The sequence below is a fragment of the Balaenoptera physalus genome (assembly GCF_965194825.1).
Source record: "Balaenoptera physalus genome assembly, chromosome: 4".
Taxonomy (NCBI): domain Eukaryota; kingdom Metazoa; phylum Chordata; class Mammalia; order Artiodactyla; family Balaenopteridae; genus Balaenoptera; species Balaenoptera physalus.
The window spans coordinates 105,093,343-105,112,198 of record NC_138891.1 but is presented as its reverse complement, the minus strand read 5'-3'; the positions used below and the strand labels follow the sequence as shown (position 1 = coordinate 105,112,198).

At 36.0% G+C, this 18,856-nt stretch overlaps 1 long non-coding RNA gene across 1 annotated transcript in view; it reads left to right on the top strand.

Annotated features, from left to right (window-relative positions):
- Positions 1-18,035, top strand: part of LOC309660207 — a 248,329-nt gene extending 230,294 nt beyond the window's left edge. The window contains exon 2 of the long non-coding RNA XR_014263270.1: positions 15,195-18,035. This is a non-coding gene — a long non-coding RNA (uncharacterized lncRNA). The remainder of the gene's footprint in view (positions 1-15,194) is intronic.
- The last annotated feature ends 821 nt before the right edge of the window (positions 18,036-18,856 follow it).

Sequence of the window (18,856 nt, the reverse complement as noted above, 5' to 3'; positions counted from 1 at the left end):
AATTTCTGAAGGAGGGCTTCTAGTAGAGTGGGAAGGACATATACCAGAAAACAAAGGGTTAATAAGTAAGTTGATGTGAAAGAACTAAAGTAGTCCTTCAAAACAATTCTTTGAAGATGATGATTATGAAAATGAGAGAGTTTTAGATGAGGAACAGTCTAGATAAGGGCAGCAATATATTGTCAAAGAAAATCAGTAAAAATGGAAGTAGGAATAGTAATGTGTAGATACAGAGGTAAATGATAGAAACTGATGGATTAATAAAATAAAAATGAAACACACACATTTAAAAATAATCCCTGACCAAATTTTAATCAATCTCTGGTAGCTATCAAGCATTTATCGAGGTCGGTTACTTCACTAAATATTTGTTGGCACGAGTGCTAGTCATATGAGCAAATTATAACATAGCTCTTCTTTATCCATTTGTTCTATCAGTTACTGAGAGAGGTGTGTAACAGTTTCTGACTATAACTGTGGATTTATTTTTATTGTTAGTCCTGTGAATTTTTACTCATATAATTTGAGTTTTATGCTGTAAGTTGCACAAAAATATTTTTTTTGTTAGCAAACTGAACTGTGATTCTCAGCTAATTTACTATTGTATGCCAGGATGTAGCTTTTTTTTGTTTACCCTGCTTGGGGTTTGTCCCACGTTCTGAATCTGGAGCTTAATGTGCTTCATCACTTTGGAAAATACTTAAGCCATTATTTCTTTAAATAATTTCTGTATTTCACTCTCTTTCCCTTTTATTTTTGAGATTTTATTTTCATATAGTTTTTTTTTTTTTTACTCTTTTCCTGTGTCTCTTACTCTCTGTTTTGTAATTTCTCCTCATATTTCTCTCTATTTCATTCTGGACATTTTCTTCCTTTGAATACCTGTTTACTAATTTTTTCTTCAGCTCTGTTTAATCTATTATTAAGTCCATCCACTAAGGTTTTGATTCACTATATTTTTCCTGTTCTGTGATTTCCATTTGTTTCATTTTTATAATTTCCAATTTTCTGCTAAAATTTCCAATGTTATTTATCTCCTTGAATATGTCAGGACTACCTAAATACTGTGTTTGATAACTCCATTTTCTATAGCTGTTTTACATTTTCTATTTCTCTCTCTTTTTTTAATAGAGAAAGAATTTGAGGTCTAAAATAATGACTTGAAGCTGAGATACAGTCCTTCAAGGATTTTTTTTTTCTCAGCTCATTTCAGTCCCATTCAAAGCAGGAGGGTTTATTACTCTACCTTATAAACTCTGAACTCACCAACCTCCCAAACACTTTTTCTGGAATTCAAAGACATTTTAAGGGAAAATTAGCCCCAACTGCTGGGCTCACATCCCTGGTTTTCTGTGTTGCCTTGGATCTTGGTCCTGTTATTTTCCTCTGCCTTTTTAGGTCTTCAAGTACATATTTTTTAAAAAATGTTAAGTTTTCTCGCTGTCTTCAGTAAGGTGATTGTTTCTAACGAATCTGGTTGGTCAACACAAGAAGCAGTAGAACTACACCCCTTTGCTGAATTTTAAAGAAGCACAGAAAATGTTAGCCATTTGTTAAATTGTGAGATATTTTTAGGGCAGAAATTCTAATTTATTCATTGTTACGTAGAAAATAATCAATAAACATTTTAGTTTGAATATTAGCTGTTCTCTTAATTTCAAGTAACTCCATGTAATAAGAAACTTGAATTTTTTATATACTTCTGCTTATCTGATTCTTATCTTTCAACTTGTAACCATATGTGATGATTTTCATTTCTTTGACTGCCATCTACTTCCTCTGGATTTTTCCTGCAAGTATGTCATCAAGTATTAATCAAATTTATCTTGGACTTCAGGTTTTTGCTTCCAGCTACCCCTACTCTCATTCTGCCCATCCACCCAGTGGCCAATTGCTCAGACTTGTCCCCTTCCTATTTCATACAGTTTTAAAAATCTGATAACTGCACTAATATGAATTTAACTGTTAGAGACAACTGTTGATTTCTATACTGTTCTTAAATTTAGATTCTAGTATAACTTGATTGAGGAAAATTTCTAATTAATATAAGCTATTTATCCTGTATTTTAGGTTTTCTGGCTTAGAATCTAATCTGATTGCTTAGACATCTAAAGTCTAATTTGCTTTCTCAAGGCCATTTTTATTTTCAATTTGCAGGCTGTGTCTGAAATTCTGTGAATTTAGGACAGGTTATAACTTGAAATGACAGGCAACACAGTATGATTTAACATTTCAGAAATAAGGATTTGTTATTACTGTTGTTTTTTAACTTACATGCCTTGTGAAACTTGTTAATGAGAAAGTTAATTGTTTTATTGCTTGTATCCCTGGAGTCTGTGGTCTTTTACATGTTGTGAGCATGCTTGCTTTAAAAATCAAAAGTAAGAAACCATTGCAAAGATGTGCCAGTGAAAAACCTGTATCAATCTGAATTGAATGCTGTTTTAACTCTAAATATTATAATATGAGAGAAATATAAAATGTTAACTAGAGAAGGCAAAGAACTGACAAATATATTTTATTATGACAGGAGTTATTGAAAGTTTAGAAAAAAAGAAACAATTTGCACCCTTGAATAAATAGCCATCACATCGTAGTTTACTAGCAGGATAACCTTTTGAATCATGATTTATTTTTACTTATAGCACTCTTTATGCCAATATTTTCCAGAAACATTTTAGAAATACCTCACCATCAGTAGTAATGATCATCATCATTACTACTCATCATCAGTAGTAATCTGTTATTATATCATGTGCAGGACACTTGACTAAGTGCAGAGAAACATCTTTTTAAATGTTCTGGAATAATTAGTTCACTCTACTTAACATTTTACCTTTCATTGACTCAAATGGAAATAAGAAAATAGAAATGTACATAATGGGGTAATTTCAAACTCTTGGAGTACATTCAACAATTATCTCTGAGCAGTAGGTTAATATGGTCTATTTTCCAAATTAGCACCTAAAGTGGATTAAAATGAGCATTGAAAATATTGTATATTTAAGCCCAAATTAATTATCCAGTACTTTTCACTGAAAAACAAAAGTACAGATTCTAATTTTGTACCAATTTAGAAATGTGCTTACTTATGACATTTTAGGTAATTTCCTCTTAGGTGTACCTAAATTAGTAAGTACTGTGCATATAAGCCCAAAATGGGAAGAAAAGTTTATTTAGAAACTACTTTATTAGTCAAGGAACAATATCCTTACTGAACTTTGGGATTCTCCTCTTCACTGTTAGATGAATAATCTGAAGCTAGAGTAAGAAAGCATCCATTAAATTTACCTGGGAGAAGCAAATGATGTACATTTTTTCCTGCAATTTGGAAAGCAATAATATGCCTATGGACTACTCTAAAATTCAGTCATTGATCTGAACAACTAAAGTCTTTCAACTGATAAGATCAATAGACTGACAAACCAAATCAAGGATAACTCAAATAAACAGAACTCTCTGTCAAATAATTATTTTATTTACATAAATTTGTTCCCTAACTGTTGCCTTTGGGAAATTCTGTTTTACCTATCCGAGGAGGAAAGTCTACAGACTATCCTAGATATTTCATTTAAACAAAACAGGAAAGGCAAATTATCTTTCCTCCCACACAGGAGAGAAAAACGATCTTCCTTTCAGGTAACAGTGACCTATCATTGTACTGAGTTGGAGATGTCTTTGTGATCATTCTGTCTCAGCACACTTTTTTTTTTTTTTTGTAGTTAAATGCCTATACTGAACGTCAGTGATTTAGTAACTAATAAATACCATTTTTAATACTGAGCCTGATAAAAGAGTGAACTGTGCTCAACTGATAGAACATATTCTTAAATGTCAGAATGAGCTTTAAAAAAACCAGAAGATATTTATCTCGTGTTATAATCTATGTAAACAGGCATGAATTTTACAAAAACAGTCATGGAAATAAAAAGAGGCAGTGCGAGAAAGAGTGGTATACATCAGAGAATTAACAAGCAGCACAAAATGGCCTTCTTTTTAGAAAGATGCTAATTAATAGTGTCTTTTATATTTATCCTAAATTTGTTTACCTCTGGTGAGAGGAAGCTATGAAAGGAATACCTCATAGATATTATAAGAGGCCTGAAATGTAGAGATTTACCAGCTGCGATAAGGCATCGATGTGCCTAGAAATTGATGTTGGTGTAACTGGGAGCAGATCCAAAGATCAGTAGTGCCAGAGGTGGCACAATTATAATAAAATCAGATGAAAGGGTTCATTATGCTCACAAATGGTGAAGAGATGCCTGTCTCCTCTCCTGTTATATCTCCTCTATCTCGATTATACATTTGGGGGCGGGTGAATGGAATTAATACACACAACACCATGTTTGAAGTAGAAAGAAATTTTCATAGTAGTCTAGAAATCTACACAAACATTTATGATGAGATCATTTTCAATTGAATAAAAAATAAAAAATATTATCAGGCATGAGAGTACAAATGAAGATTCTGTTTTATTTGGACTATCATTTATCACACAAGAGAAAAACTATCAAAGAAAAAACGTAGGTCTAAACAAGAATACAAAGTGACTCTTAAATTTTAAAAAAATTTAAATAGTCAAATAGTTTATCATTTAAATAGTTATAATTTTATAATTTAAATAGTTTTTAAAATTTAAATAGTTATAACCTACCTATCAAAATGGGTACAGAAATAATCATTACACATATATTATGCATATTTATATATCTATTCTCTACATATCTATCATTATCTCTCTGAATAATATTTGGCTAAACCTATCACAGTCCGGCAATCAGTTCGTTTTTCTTTTAGCCTTTATTTAAATAGAATTAGTGTATTACATTACTATGGTGATAGAATATTCTTATTGAGGTATAATTTACATACCTTATAAAGCATAAATTTTAATACTTAAGTTTCACAAGTTTTGATAAATATATAAACCTGCATAACAACTACCCCAATCAAGCTATGTGAGATTTTATTATCCCAGGTATTTTCCTACTTCCCTCTCCAATGAATACCTCTACCCTAACTCTACACATAACTATTTTTATTTCCATCATTATAGATTTGTTTTTGTTGTTTTATAACTTCCTGTAAAGGGAATCATGTAGTATATACGCTTTTCTGTCTGGGTTCTATTATTCAACATAATATTTTGAGATTTATTCATGACTTGCATACAGCAGTAAACAGTTTTGTTTATCGATTAGTATTGCTGAGTATGATATGAACTTACCATTGACAAGTGTTTTTCTTGCAGAATATTTTTCCCTAATGGCAATTAACTGACAAGGAGACCTGAATTCTAGTCCCAACTTTATCACTTATTTATTTTGCAAATTAGTGTATGTCTCTTTTTCAAGCTACATCTCATCCTCATCTGTCCAATTAAAGAGTAGTATTAGATGACCTCTGAATCTATTTCAAGTCATATATTCTGTTTTCTTGTTCATGGTTGTTTAGCAATTGAATATCAATTTGATAAAGAACTATCTCTAAATTACTAGCAGATTCATTCATCTTAAGTTAATGAGTATTATTGTTGGTTCAATTGCTAGATAACAGAGTTATGCTTTCCTCTCTTCCTGAGGTTAGCTTTTCAGTATTACTCTAAAGGGAGTAGAATATATGGTGTTCGTCTGATAATAACTCCTAAACTAATCTCTCAGTGTTTGTTGCAATACTTTTAGTTTTTGCCTAACCAGACTTTGATCAAACTGAAATGCACTTCATCTGTCTGTCAAAATTCTCAACATCTTTTAAAGATGATATCAATTGTCACCTTTTCCACAAAACATTTTCTAATCACTCAAGTTAGGAGTGAGTAAATCTCTTTCAGCTTTGAAATCTTATTGTATTTTGTATCATTCTTTCCTTATTTTAATCATTCATTCAAATACTATTGCATGTTTCAAGCCTGTGATAAGTGTAAGGCACACAATAATGAGCAAAAAAGATAAAGTCTCAACTGTCATGAGCTTACATTCCATTATGACAATTATGAAGAAATTATGCCCAATTACAAACTAGTTAGTACTCTGAAAAAACATTTACTGATGCTATTATGCTGCCATAACAAGGGGATCTGGTTTAGTGTTGGATGGATCAGTGGGAGATCCTGTAAGAATGTGATGTTGCAATTGAAGTCTGATAATAAGATTTAACCATCTGAAGGTATGTGTATGTGTATTTTGTGTGTGTGTGTGTGTGTGTGTGTGTGTGTGTGTGAGGGGTGATGGTGGTGGGGGATATAGACAGAATGGATTGGTTTCCTGGCATGTTAACCAGTGTTGGAAAGCAACACAACACAGTTTAGAAACCCACAGAATTTTCAGAAGTACAGATGAGAAAAATGTGAGAGGAGTCGGGAACATGTAGGCAAGTACATGACCCTTTAGAATATCACATACCTTTTTTAGGGTTTTGACTTGTATCCTATGAGCTGTTCACAGACTTTTAAACAGATCAAATACATGTGTTTAGAAGAAAGTTTTGGACTGATGTTCACATTAGGAAGTCATTGGCTAATGGATGACAAATGAAGCCATGTGTGTTGATGAGATGCCTGTGGAGAGTGTTAGGAGTAAGAAGAGTGCAAATTCTGAGACTTCAGAATCTCCCAATATAACCTATTGTGAGTTTAAATGTATTATAGATATTTTTAGAAATATCTCATTATCTCCTCTTAAATTTTAAAATCATGTGACACAATTAAAATAACAAAAAGTCTAAAGCTTTACATCTAAGCAGTATTGGGTTCAAATTAAGACATTATCCTTTAGTGACTATGGGATCCTGGGCAATGTGCTTAAATCCTATGATGCTTCCTTAAAATGCAGATAATAATACTCTTACTATGGGAGCCTTAAGAATCAAGTGATTCTTATATATAACAAACAGAACAATGCCATGCACATCATACATACTAATATATATTCATTTTTTTGTTTTCCAATTTTTTTAAACACACAATGCATAGCATGGGTCTTTAAAGTAATATTTAATAAATTGTATTGAACAGGTGAGACCCATAATGGAGGAACAGAACACAGAATTTATGAAAAAAAGACTCAAGTAAATACAAAATGGTTATAAAATTATAAAATTAGTGTATAGATTCAAGACTTTAATTTCAATTTTAATTAATTATAAAATGCAGGCATTCAAAGCCCATTTTACAAGGTTGCAGATATACTAGGTGCTGACCTGTGACAAGGGCTGGGGAGGGGACAGGTGACAGGCAGCAGGGTTGAAGGGCAAAGGGAAAAAAGGAAAGTGGGGACAATGTGTTTTATTTTAATTTTAAATATAATGTGTTTAATTTAAATTATACTTTAATTATTAACACAGCCTGATCCACAGTTACCTGAATTGGTCTAGGTTTATACATCAACCCCAATTCCCCAAGGCCTTGGTCTCTTCCCTTGTTCTTGTTGAGTTAGGAACTGTTAAGGTTCTGCGATTTTACCCTGTTTGCAACCTAATAAGCAATCCTTCTATAGATTCATACGCACATACTGACAAAAGAACACCACAACCTGGGTCAGAGACACAGATAATGTATTATAGCAAAAGGCACCAGCCAGAGCAATAGTCGCATCCATTCCTCATGCCCTCATTCCCACAGGGCAATTTGAGAAGGCCAGGTGTTTAGCTGCACGTTCAGTGGGTGCACCACAGGAAAGGAGTTCCTGTCCACAGTTAGAAGACAGAAGCTTTTATATGTGCTGACACATCTGCCCATCCTTCACTCCAGAGAAATCAATTACCCCTGGCCTCGGAATGTAACAAAATGTTTCTGGGGTGGGGCAGGTGGTTTGCTATCTTAGGATATCCCAGAGTCTCTATCTTTAGGGAGATACTAGCTTCCAAGGCAAGATTATTATTCAAGTGTGCCTTTACTCCAAAGGCCCAAACCAGGCAGAAATGCGAGAAATCCATGGAGAATTGTCACCCAACCGTTTTTTGGCCAGAGTGATCCCAGATACCAACCCCACTCTTCTTATGCTTAGAAAGTTGTGGCCGCCACCACAGTCACTTTGTTCTCCCAGCATATCCTTTTCATTTGCCTTCCCCAAGCAGGAGGGTGACACTCCCTCCTTTGCACCTGCCATGGTGGGTTGATGGCAGCTGCAGAGTCTGCACCTGCTGGACACATGAAGGCTCTGGCCACCTTAGCAACAACATAACTTGGAAATGCAGCAAACTTTGACTCAGTAAGAGACTTAAAAGAGAAGCAGTCTGCAGATCAATTTTTGACCCTTCCACTTCATGAATGGACTCCTTCTGGAGGCAGGAGTTCCCTCACATCCTCTCAGGAGACACCCTCATTGACTAAATAGCCAGCTGTTTTCTCAGTAATGCAGCATCTTGTATTTGGATTTTCCTTCTTCTCTGTCTCATTTCCACTGTCTGTAAACTTTTTATCCCCACTTCCCTTCCACCAAGAAAGCATTAACTTGTGATCTTTTCCTTGGGCTCTTTTTTCTCAGGTATCCATATTAACATACTGGAGATTTTGCTGTGTGCATGTGATATATACATCTTTTTGTAAGAAAGTGAAAAAACATAGAGAAAAAATAAACGTAAGTTCTACTGCAGTCATTAATTTAACACACACATTAACAATCCCAGTCATATCAAAAAGTGTTGGAGGGACCTTCAGGATGGCGGAGGAATAAGACATGGAGATCACCTTCCTCCCCACAAATACATCAGAAATACATCTACATGTGGAACAACTCCTACAGAAAACCTACTGAACGCTGGCAGAAGACCTCAGACTTCCCAAAAGGCAAGAAACTACCCACGTACCTGGGTAGGGCAAAAGAAGAAAGGAAAAACAGAAACAAAAGAATAGGGACAGGACCTGCACCTCTGGGAGGGAGCTGTGAAGGAGGAAAAGTTTCCAAACGCTAGGAAGCCCCTTCACTGGCGGAGATGGGGTCAGGACGGGGGGGAAGCTTCAGAGTCACGGAGGAGAGCGCAGCAACAGGGGTGCAGAGGGCAAAGCAGAGAGATTCCTGCACAGAGGATTGGTGCTAAACAGCACTCACCAGCCCGAGAGGCTTGTCTGCTCACCTGCCAGGGGAGGTGGGGGCTGGGAGCTGAGGCTCAGGCTTCAGAGGTCGGATCCCAGGGAGAGAACTGGGGTTGGCTGTGTGAACACAGCCTGAGGGGGGCTAGTGCACTGCAGCTAGCTGGGAGGGAGTCTGGGAAAAACTCTGGACTAGTCTAAGAGGCAAGAGACCATTGTTTCGGGGTGCACGAGGACAGAGGATTCCTTCACTGCCTGCCCACAGAAGGCAGAGCACTGTCTAAATGAGCTCCAGAGACAGGTGCAAGCTGCGGCTATCAGCTCGGACCCCAGAGATGGGCATGAAACTCTAACGTTGCTGCTGCAGCCACCAAGAATCCTGGGTTCAAGCATAGGTCACTATCCACACCCCCCTGGGAACCTGTGCAGCATGGCAGCGCAAGGGTGTCATGATCCAAGGACAAGTTCCTCGGGAGAACAAATGGTGTGCCTCAGGCTGTTGCAATGTCACACAGGCCTCTGCCACCACAGGCTCGCCCCGCATTCCAATTATAACTACCATACCCCTCCTTCCCCCGGGCCTGAGTGAGGCAGAGCCCCCTAATCAGCCGCTGTCTTAACCCCATCCTGTCTGGGCAGGAACAGATGCCTGAGGGCAACCTACACGCAGAGGTGGGGACAAAACCAAAGCTGAACCCCAGGAGCCGTGTGAACAAAGAAGAGAAAGGGAAATTTCTCCCAGCAGCCTTAGGAGCAGCAGATTAAATCCCCACAATCAACTTGATGTACCCTGCATCTGTGGAATACCTGAATAGGCAACGAATAATCCCAAAATTGATGTGGTAGACTTTGGGAGCAACTGTAGACTTGGGGTTTGCTGTCTGCGACTGATTTGTTTCTAATTTTTCTGTTTTAGTACAGTTTTTTCTTAGTATAGTTTTTAGCGCTTGTTATCATTGATGGATTTGTTTATTGGTTTGGTTGCTCTCTTTTTATTATTATTATTATTATTTTTAATTTTAATAATTTTTTAATTTAATTTTTCTTTCTCTTTTTTCTCTCTTTTATTCTGAGCAATGTGGCTGACAGGGTCTTGGTGATCCAGCCTGGAGTCAGGCCTGAACATCTGAGGTGGGAGAGCCGAGTTCAGGACATTGGACCACCAGAGACCTCCCAGGCACATATAATATCAATCGGCGAGAGCTCTCCCTGAGATCTCTGTCTCAAGGCTAAGAACCAGCACCACCCAATGGCCAGCAAGTTCCAGTGCTGGATGCCTCATGCCAATCAACTAGCAAGAAAGGAATACAACCACACCCATTAGCAGAGAGGCTGCCTAAAATCATAAAAAGGTCACAGACACCCCAAAAAACATGACCGGATGTGGCCTTGCCCACCAGAAAGACAAGATCCAGCCCCACCCACCAGAACACAGGCACCTGTCCCCTCCACCAAGGAGCTTACACAAGCCACTGAACTAACCATACCCACTGGGGGCAGAAATAAAAAACAACGGGAACTACAAACTTACAGCCTGAGATAAGGAGACCCCAAACACAGTAAGTTAAACAAAATGAGAAGACAGAGAAATATGCAGCACATTAAGGAGCAATGTAAAAACCCACAGACTGAACAAATAAAGAGGAAGTAGGCAGTCTACTTGAAAAAGAATTCAGAGTAATGATAGTAAAGATGATCCAAAATCTTGGAAATAAAATGGAGAAAATACAAGAAACGTTTAACAAGGACCTAGAAGAACTAAAGAGCAAACAAACAATGATGAACAACACAATAAGTAAAATTAAAAATTCTCTAGAAGGAATCAATAGCAGAATAACTGAGGCAGAAGAACAGATAAGTGACGTGGAAGATAAAATAGTGGAAAAAACTACCGCAGAGCAGATTAAAGAAAAAAGAATGAAAAGAAGTGAGGACAGTCTCAGAGACCTCTAGGACAACATTAAATACACCAACATTCGAATTATAGGGGTCCCAGAAGAAGAAGAGAAACAGAAAGGGACTGAGAAAATATTTGAAGAGATTATAGTTGAAAACTTCCCTAACATGGGAAAGGAAATAGTCAATCAAGTCCAGGAAGCTCAGAGAATCCCATACAGGATAAATCCAAGGAGAAACATGCAAAGACACATATTACTCAAACTATCAAAAATTAAATACATAGAAAAATATTAAAAGCAGCAAGGGAAAAGCAACAAATAATATACAAGGGAATCCCCATAAGGTTAAGAGCTCATCTTTCAGCATAAACTCTGCAAACCAGAAGGGAGTGGCAGGACATATTTAACGTGATGCAAGGGAAAAACCTACAACCAAGATTACTCTACCCAGCAAGGATCTCATTCAGATTTGACGGAGAAATTAAAACCTTTACAGACAAGCAAAAGTTAAGAGAATTCAGCACCACCAAACCAGCTTTACAACAAATGCTAAAGGAACTTCTCTAGGCAGGAACATAAGAGAAGGAAAAATCTACAAAAACAAACCCCAAATAAATAAGAAAATGGTAATGGGAATATACATATGAATAATTACCTTAAATGTAAATGGGTTAAATGCTCCAACCAAAAGACATAGACTGGCTGAATGGATACAAAAACAAACCCGTACATATGCTGTCTACAAGAGACTCACTTCAGACCTAGGGGCACATACAGTCTGAAAGTGAGGGGATGGAAAAAGATATTCCATGCAAATGGAAATCAAAAGAAAGCTGGAGTAGCAATTCTCACATCACAAAAAATAGACTTTAAAATAAAGACTATTACAAGAGACAAAGAAGTACACCACATAATGATTAAGGGATCAATCCAAGAAGAAGATATAACAATGTAAATATTTATGCACCCAACATAGGAGCACCTCAATACATACGGCAAATACTAACAGCCATACAAGGGGAAATCAACAGTAACACAATAATAGTAGGGGACTTTAACTCCCCACTTTCACCAATAGACAGATCATCCAAAATGAAAATAAATATGGAAACACAAGCTTTAAATGACACATTCAACAAGATGGACTTAATTGATATTTATAGGACATTCCATCCAAAAACAGCAGAATACACTTTCTTCTCAAGTGCTCATGGAACATTCTCCAGAATAGATCATATCTTGGGTCACAAATCCAGCCTTGGTAAATTTAAGAAAATTGAAATTGTATCAAGTATCCTTTCCAACCAAAATGCTATGAGACTAGATATCAATTATAGGGAAAAAAACTGTAAAAAATACAAACACATGGAGGCTAAACAATATGCTATTAAATTACCAAGAGATCACCAAAGAAATCAAAGAGGAAATCAAAAAATACTAGAAACAAATGACAATGAAAACACGATGACCCAAAACCTATGGAATGCAGCAAAAGCAGTTCTAAGAGGGAGGTTTATAGCAATAAAATCCTACCTCAAGAAACAAGAAACATATCAAATAAACAAACTAACCTTACACCTAAATCAATTAGAGAAAAAGAACAAAAAAACCCCAAAGTTAGCAGAAGGAAAGAAATCATACAAATCAAATCAGAAATAAATGAAAAAGAAATGAAGGAAACAATAGCAAATATCAATAAAACTAAAAGCCGATTCTTTGAGAAGATAAACAAAATTGATAAAACATTAGCCAGACTCAACAAGAAAAAAAGGAAGACTCAAATCAACAGAATTAGAAATGAAAAAGGAGAAGTAACAACTGACACTGCAGAAATGCAAAGGATCTTGAGAGATTATTACAAGCAACTATATGCCAGTAAAATGGACAACCTGGAAGAAACGGACAAATTCTTAGAAAAACACAACCTTCTGAGACTGAAGCAGGAAGAAACAGAAAATATGAACAGACCAAACACAAGCACTGAAACTGAAACTGTGATTAAAAATCTTCCAACAAACAAAAGTCCAGGACCAGATGGCTTCACAGGCGAATTCTATCAAACATTTAGAGAAGAGGTAACACCTATCCTTCTCAAGCTCCTCCAAAATACAGCAGAGGTAGGATCACTCCCAAACTCATCCTACAAAGCCACCATCACCCTGATGCCAAAACCAAAGATGTCACAAAAAAAGAAAACAACAGACCAATATCAATGATGAACATAGATGCAGAAATCCTCAACAAAATACTAGCAAACAGAATTCAACAGCACATTAAAAGGATCAGACACCATGATCAAGTGGGGTTGATCCCAGGAATGCAAGGATTCTTCAATATACACAAATCAATCAATGTGATACACCATATTAACAAATTGAAGGATAAAAAACATATGATCATCTCAATAGATTCAGAAAAAGCTTTCAACAAAATTCAACACCCACTTATGATAAAAACGCTCCAGAAAGTAGGCATAGAGGGAACCTACCTCAACATAATAAAGACCATATATGACAAACCCACAGCCAACATCATTCTCAGTGGTGAAAACTGAAACCATTTCCTCTAAGATCAGGAACACGACAAGGTTGCCCACTCTCACCACTATTATTCAACATAGTTTTGGAAGTTTTAGCCACAGCAATCAGAGAAGAAAATAAATAAATAAAAGGGATCCAAATTGGAAAAGAAGTAAAACTATCACTGTTTGCAGATGACATGATACTATACATAGAGAAACCTAAAGATGCTACAAGATAACTACTAGAGGTAATCAATGAATTTGGTAAAGTAGCAGGATACAAAGTTAATACACAGAAATTTCTTGCATTCCTATACATTAACGATGAAAACTCTGAAAGAGAAATTAAGGAAACACTCTCATTTACCACTGCAACAAAAAGAATAAAATACCAGGGATAAACCTACCTAAGGAGACAAAAGACCCGTATGCAGAAAACTATCAGACACTGATGAAAGAAATTAATGACGATACAAACAGATGGAGACTTATACCATGTTCTTGGATTGGAAGAATCAACACTGTGAAAATGACTACACTATCCAAAGCAAGCTACAGAATTCAATGCAATCCCTATCAAACTACCAATGGTATTTTCCACAGAATTAGGACAAAAAATTTCACAATTTGCATGGAAACACAAAAGACCCCAAATATCAAAAGCAATCTTGAGAAAGAAAAATGGAGCTGGAAGAATCAGGCTCCCTGACCTCAGACTATACCACAAAGCTACAGTAATCAAGAGAGGGTGGTATTGGAACAAAAACAGAAATATAGATCAATGGAACAGGATAGAAAGCCCAGAGATAAACCCACGCACATATGGTCACCTTATCTTTGGTAAAGGAGACAAGAATATAAAATGGAGAAAAGACAGCCTCTTCAATAAGTGGTGATGGGAAAACTGGACAGCTACATGTAAAAGAATGAGATTAGAACACTTCCTAACACCATACACAAAAATAAACTCAAAATGGATTAAAGACCTAAATGTAAGGCCAGACACTATAAAACTCTTAGAGGAAAATATACACAGTACACTCTATGACATAAATCACAGCAAGATCCTTTTTGACTTACCTCCTACAGAAATGGAAATAAAAACAAAAATAAACAAATGAGACCTAATGAAACTTAAAAGTTTTGCACAGCAAAGGAAACCATAAACAAGACAAAAAGACAACCCTCAGAATGGGAGAAAATATTTGCAAATGAAGCAACTGACAAAGGATTAATCTCTAAAATATACAAGCAACTCATGCAGCTCAATATCAAAAAACCAAACAACCCAGTCCAAAAATGGGCATAAGACCTAAATAGACATTTCTCAAAGAAGATATACAGATTGCCAACAAACACATGGAAGGATACTCAACATCACCAATCATTAGAGAAATGCAAATCAAAACTACAATGAGGTATCACCTCACACTGGTCAGAATGGCCATCATCAAAAAATCTACAAACAATAAATGGTGGAGAGGGTGTGGAGAAAAGGGAACCCTCTTGGACTGTTGGTGGGAATGTAAATTGATAGAGACGCTATGGAGAACAATATGGAGGTTCCTTAAAAAACTAAAAATAGAACTACCAGATGACCCAGCAATCCCACTACTGGGCATATACCCTGAGAAAACCATAATTTAAAGAGTCATGTAGCACAATGTTCACTGCAGCACTATTTACAGTAGCCAGGACATGGAAGCAACCTAGGTGCCCATCGATAGATGAGTGGATAAAGAAGATGTGGCACATATATACAATGGAATATTACTCAGCCATAAAAAGAAACAAAATTGAGTTATTTGTAGTGAGGTGGATGGACCTAGAGACTGTCATACAGAGTGAAGTAAGACAGAAAAAGAAAAACAAATACCGTATGCTAACACATATATATGGAATCTAAAAAAAAAAAAGGTTCTGGAGAACCTAGGGGTAGGACAGGAATAAAGATGCAGATATACTGAATGGACTTGAGGACACGGGGAAGGTGAAGGGTAAGCTGGGATGAAGTGAGAGAGTAGCATTGACATATATACACTACCAAATGTAAAATAGATAGCGAGTGGGAAGCAGCTGCATCGCACAGGGAGATCAGCTCAGTGCTTTGTGACCACCTAGAGTGGTGGGATAGGGAGGGTGTCAGGGAGATGCAAGAGGGAGGGGATATGGGGATATATGTGTACATATAGCTGATTCACTTTGTTATACAGGAGAAACTAACACAACATTGGAAAGCAATTATACTCCAATAAAGATGTTTTTTTAAAAAACCGCTGGATTAAATATATCTCTTTGGATTCACATCTTCACTTCATATTTTCATGGACCAAATGTACTACCCTCAAGCTGTCCTGAGAATTACAGGATGGTCAAGTGCTCTTGGCATTTCCCATCAGTTCTCTGTACTTTCCACATCCCCGTGACCTCACATCTCTGCATGGTATTCTTGTACATCATGCTAACTTAAATATGAGTGATAGCAAATTAATGCACTAAAAGTCCACAGATAAAAGCTTATTTTGGAGAAACAAAATCTTATTTCAATGTAAGAATTTTAGTGGTAAGAATTAGGAGTCATTTTAGATAGAAAGATATTTTAGACAGAGGTATAAATTTACATCTTAAATCAAACTATGTAGGCAACATTCTATTTTGTTTATTTGCATAAAGTCTTTCCTCAGCTTTTAAATATTCAAAAAGTTCAAAATGAGCATTCAGATACTTCCGATAGTCTTAATATTGATCTCTTTCTGAACACTGACTTAAGTGTGGGCATACTTATTCCTCAAACAATTAGTAGTAATATGTGTGTTTGTATATAAGTATATAATTATAGTTATATATATAATTTGCTGTCATTTTTCAACTACTGCCTCCTATATATTGCCATAATTAAAATTATAATGGTAGTTAAGTCATTAGCATATACATTAGATTCAGTTGTCTGTTAATGGGATATAATTAAAGTAAGTCAATATAATATACTTTATTAGATATACCCTGTTAATAGGTAATAGATGACCAGAAAAATACAGTTTGAATGGGGAAATAAAGTATTATGGAATGTTTCTGCAAAATTAAATGATCAATAAAAAAAATAAAATCAACAGCAATATCAACATAGTAATCCAGGAAGTAGTAAATATATCTACGGTTAGGGTGGCCAAGGTAACTTTAAGGGCTCAGCAAACTTGTTTTCTCTATCAGTGTCTGCTGAAAACAAATAAACTATAATTTCTCAGGCCAAATATCAATTACTTTTGGACTTAGTGACAGATTTCTGGGCAGTGGAATATTTGGAATAATGAAGACATGATTTTCCGGCCTTGAATATAAAATGTTTCACTTGGTCATGCACTTTTTCTCTCTCCCACCAAAGTAGTAGTTTTTGAAAGATTCTAGATAAAAGAGGCATAAAATGGCATGTCTTATTCCCTATATATACCCCTAAAGGAGAACTTCCCAGGAGAGCCATACGATCTTCATCAGACTCTGACGTGATCAAGAAGTAAACTCTCATTCTGTTAAACTACGGATATTGGGGTTGTTTGCTCCAACCAGTTTGCTTATCCTGGTATAAGCAGGGACTCTGTAATACATGTAGAGAGGAAAGGTCAGATTCAAGAGTTATTGTCAAAGAAGTGTTGACTGGGTATAGGACAATTCATCTGATGGAATGCACAGAAGTGAAGAAGGAGAATTCAGACAGCTTCTACTTCTGAAACAGGAGCAGAAAAACAGATTCTGATAGACACGGGAAATTTATGAAGGAAGCTTGTTTAAAAAGTATGTCATTTTCTGCCACCTAATATGGAATAAGTTTCAGAGAGAATCAGAAATTCTCATTTCTGTTGGTGACAACAAATGATTTATGTGGCCTGATTAACTAGCATAAAAATAGCCAATTGATTTAATTCTTGTATGTATAACTTAAAAAATATATATACTATGTATTTTTGGGGGAAGGATTAGTCACATTTTCTATAAATAAAAAATACAGTACTATATGTAGAAAATACACAATTTCTATTTCTAAATTATAAAGTACATAACAGAGAATATGTATTGAAAGGGAATTTGGAGTAATTCTTTGCTATGTTAAGAGATCATGTTCTCAGACTGAATAAATTCAGGCTCAGGTTAATCAATAATTTGGGGATAAAGTTTTCTGTCATCTATGGATTTGCTTAACTACATTATATTAAAAACATTTGGGCTTCCCTGGTGGCGCAGTGGTTGAGAATCCGCCTGCCAATGCAGGGGACACGGGTTCGAGCCCTGGTCTGGGAAGATCCCACATGCCGCGGAGCAACTAGGCCCGTGAGCCACAACTGCTGAGCCTGCGTGTCTGGAGCCTGTGCTTCGCAACAAGAGAGGCCGCGATAGTGAGAGGCCCGCGCACCGCGATGAATAGTGGCCCCCGCTTGCCACAACTAGAGAAAGCCCCTGCACAGAAACGAAGACCCAACACAGCCAAAAATAAAATAAATAAAATAATTATTAAGAAATAAAAAATAAAAAATAAAGTTGCTCTACGATTCAATGATGCTATGTTCAGGAAAAAAAAAAAAAAATTTAAAAACATTTATTTTTCCGTCTTGTCTATATTGGTTTCAAGCCAAACTCAGCCACTGTGTATATTGGGAAACTTATTTGATGTCTCTGAGCTTCAATTTACCAATCTGTAACAGGGATGATATCTGTTTCACAGGATGAAAACAGATATAGAATTCTTTGCAGTTAGAAAAAGGAAGTCCATGTGTTCATGTAATATCGGTGCAAAATTCAAATGCATTTAGTACATTTTGTTACTTTGAACAATTAGTCCAATAATATGAATAAAAAGGAAATAAATTTATTTTAGAACCATGTGTTCTTAGAGAGTCTATTCTGGTACATAATTTTCATGTCTTACTTTTTACAGTGTTAATAAAACATTTTTATCAATGTCAAATTTATTATTATATAGTTATATGAATTTACTTTGAAAAGTTCTGACATTTGCCTGTTTTGGGTCATGTTTCCCAATATCTGACCAGTTTCCATTTGTTGCCAGAAGTTCACAAAGAAGTTATGCAGGAGAGTCTCTCCAGAAAAATACATAATGTTTATTACTAGAGCTGTGTGATTTCACAGCTCTATGAATACATGTTTGTCTCTTGATAATATCAAATATCTATTTCTGGCTTCACTATATGTTGTCTTCATTCTGGAATAAAGGCTGATGGAACAGTCTCTATCTGGGATATTGGTAGTATTGTGGCAAATAGATAAAAATACTTAGCAAGCCATGTGCTTGATCAGAGCTCCTTCCTAGAAGTGAAGCTCAAATCTCATTGAACAAAGAACACTCCTGAGTTCAATGGGAGGCAAACATATAAAGCTTCTCTAAGAAGCATATCA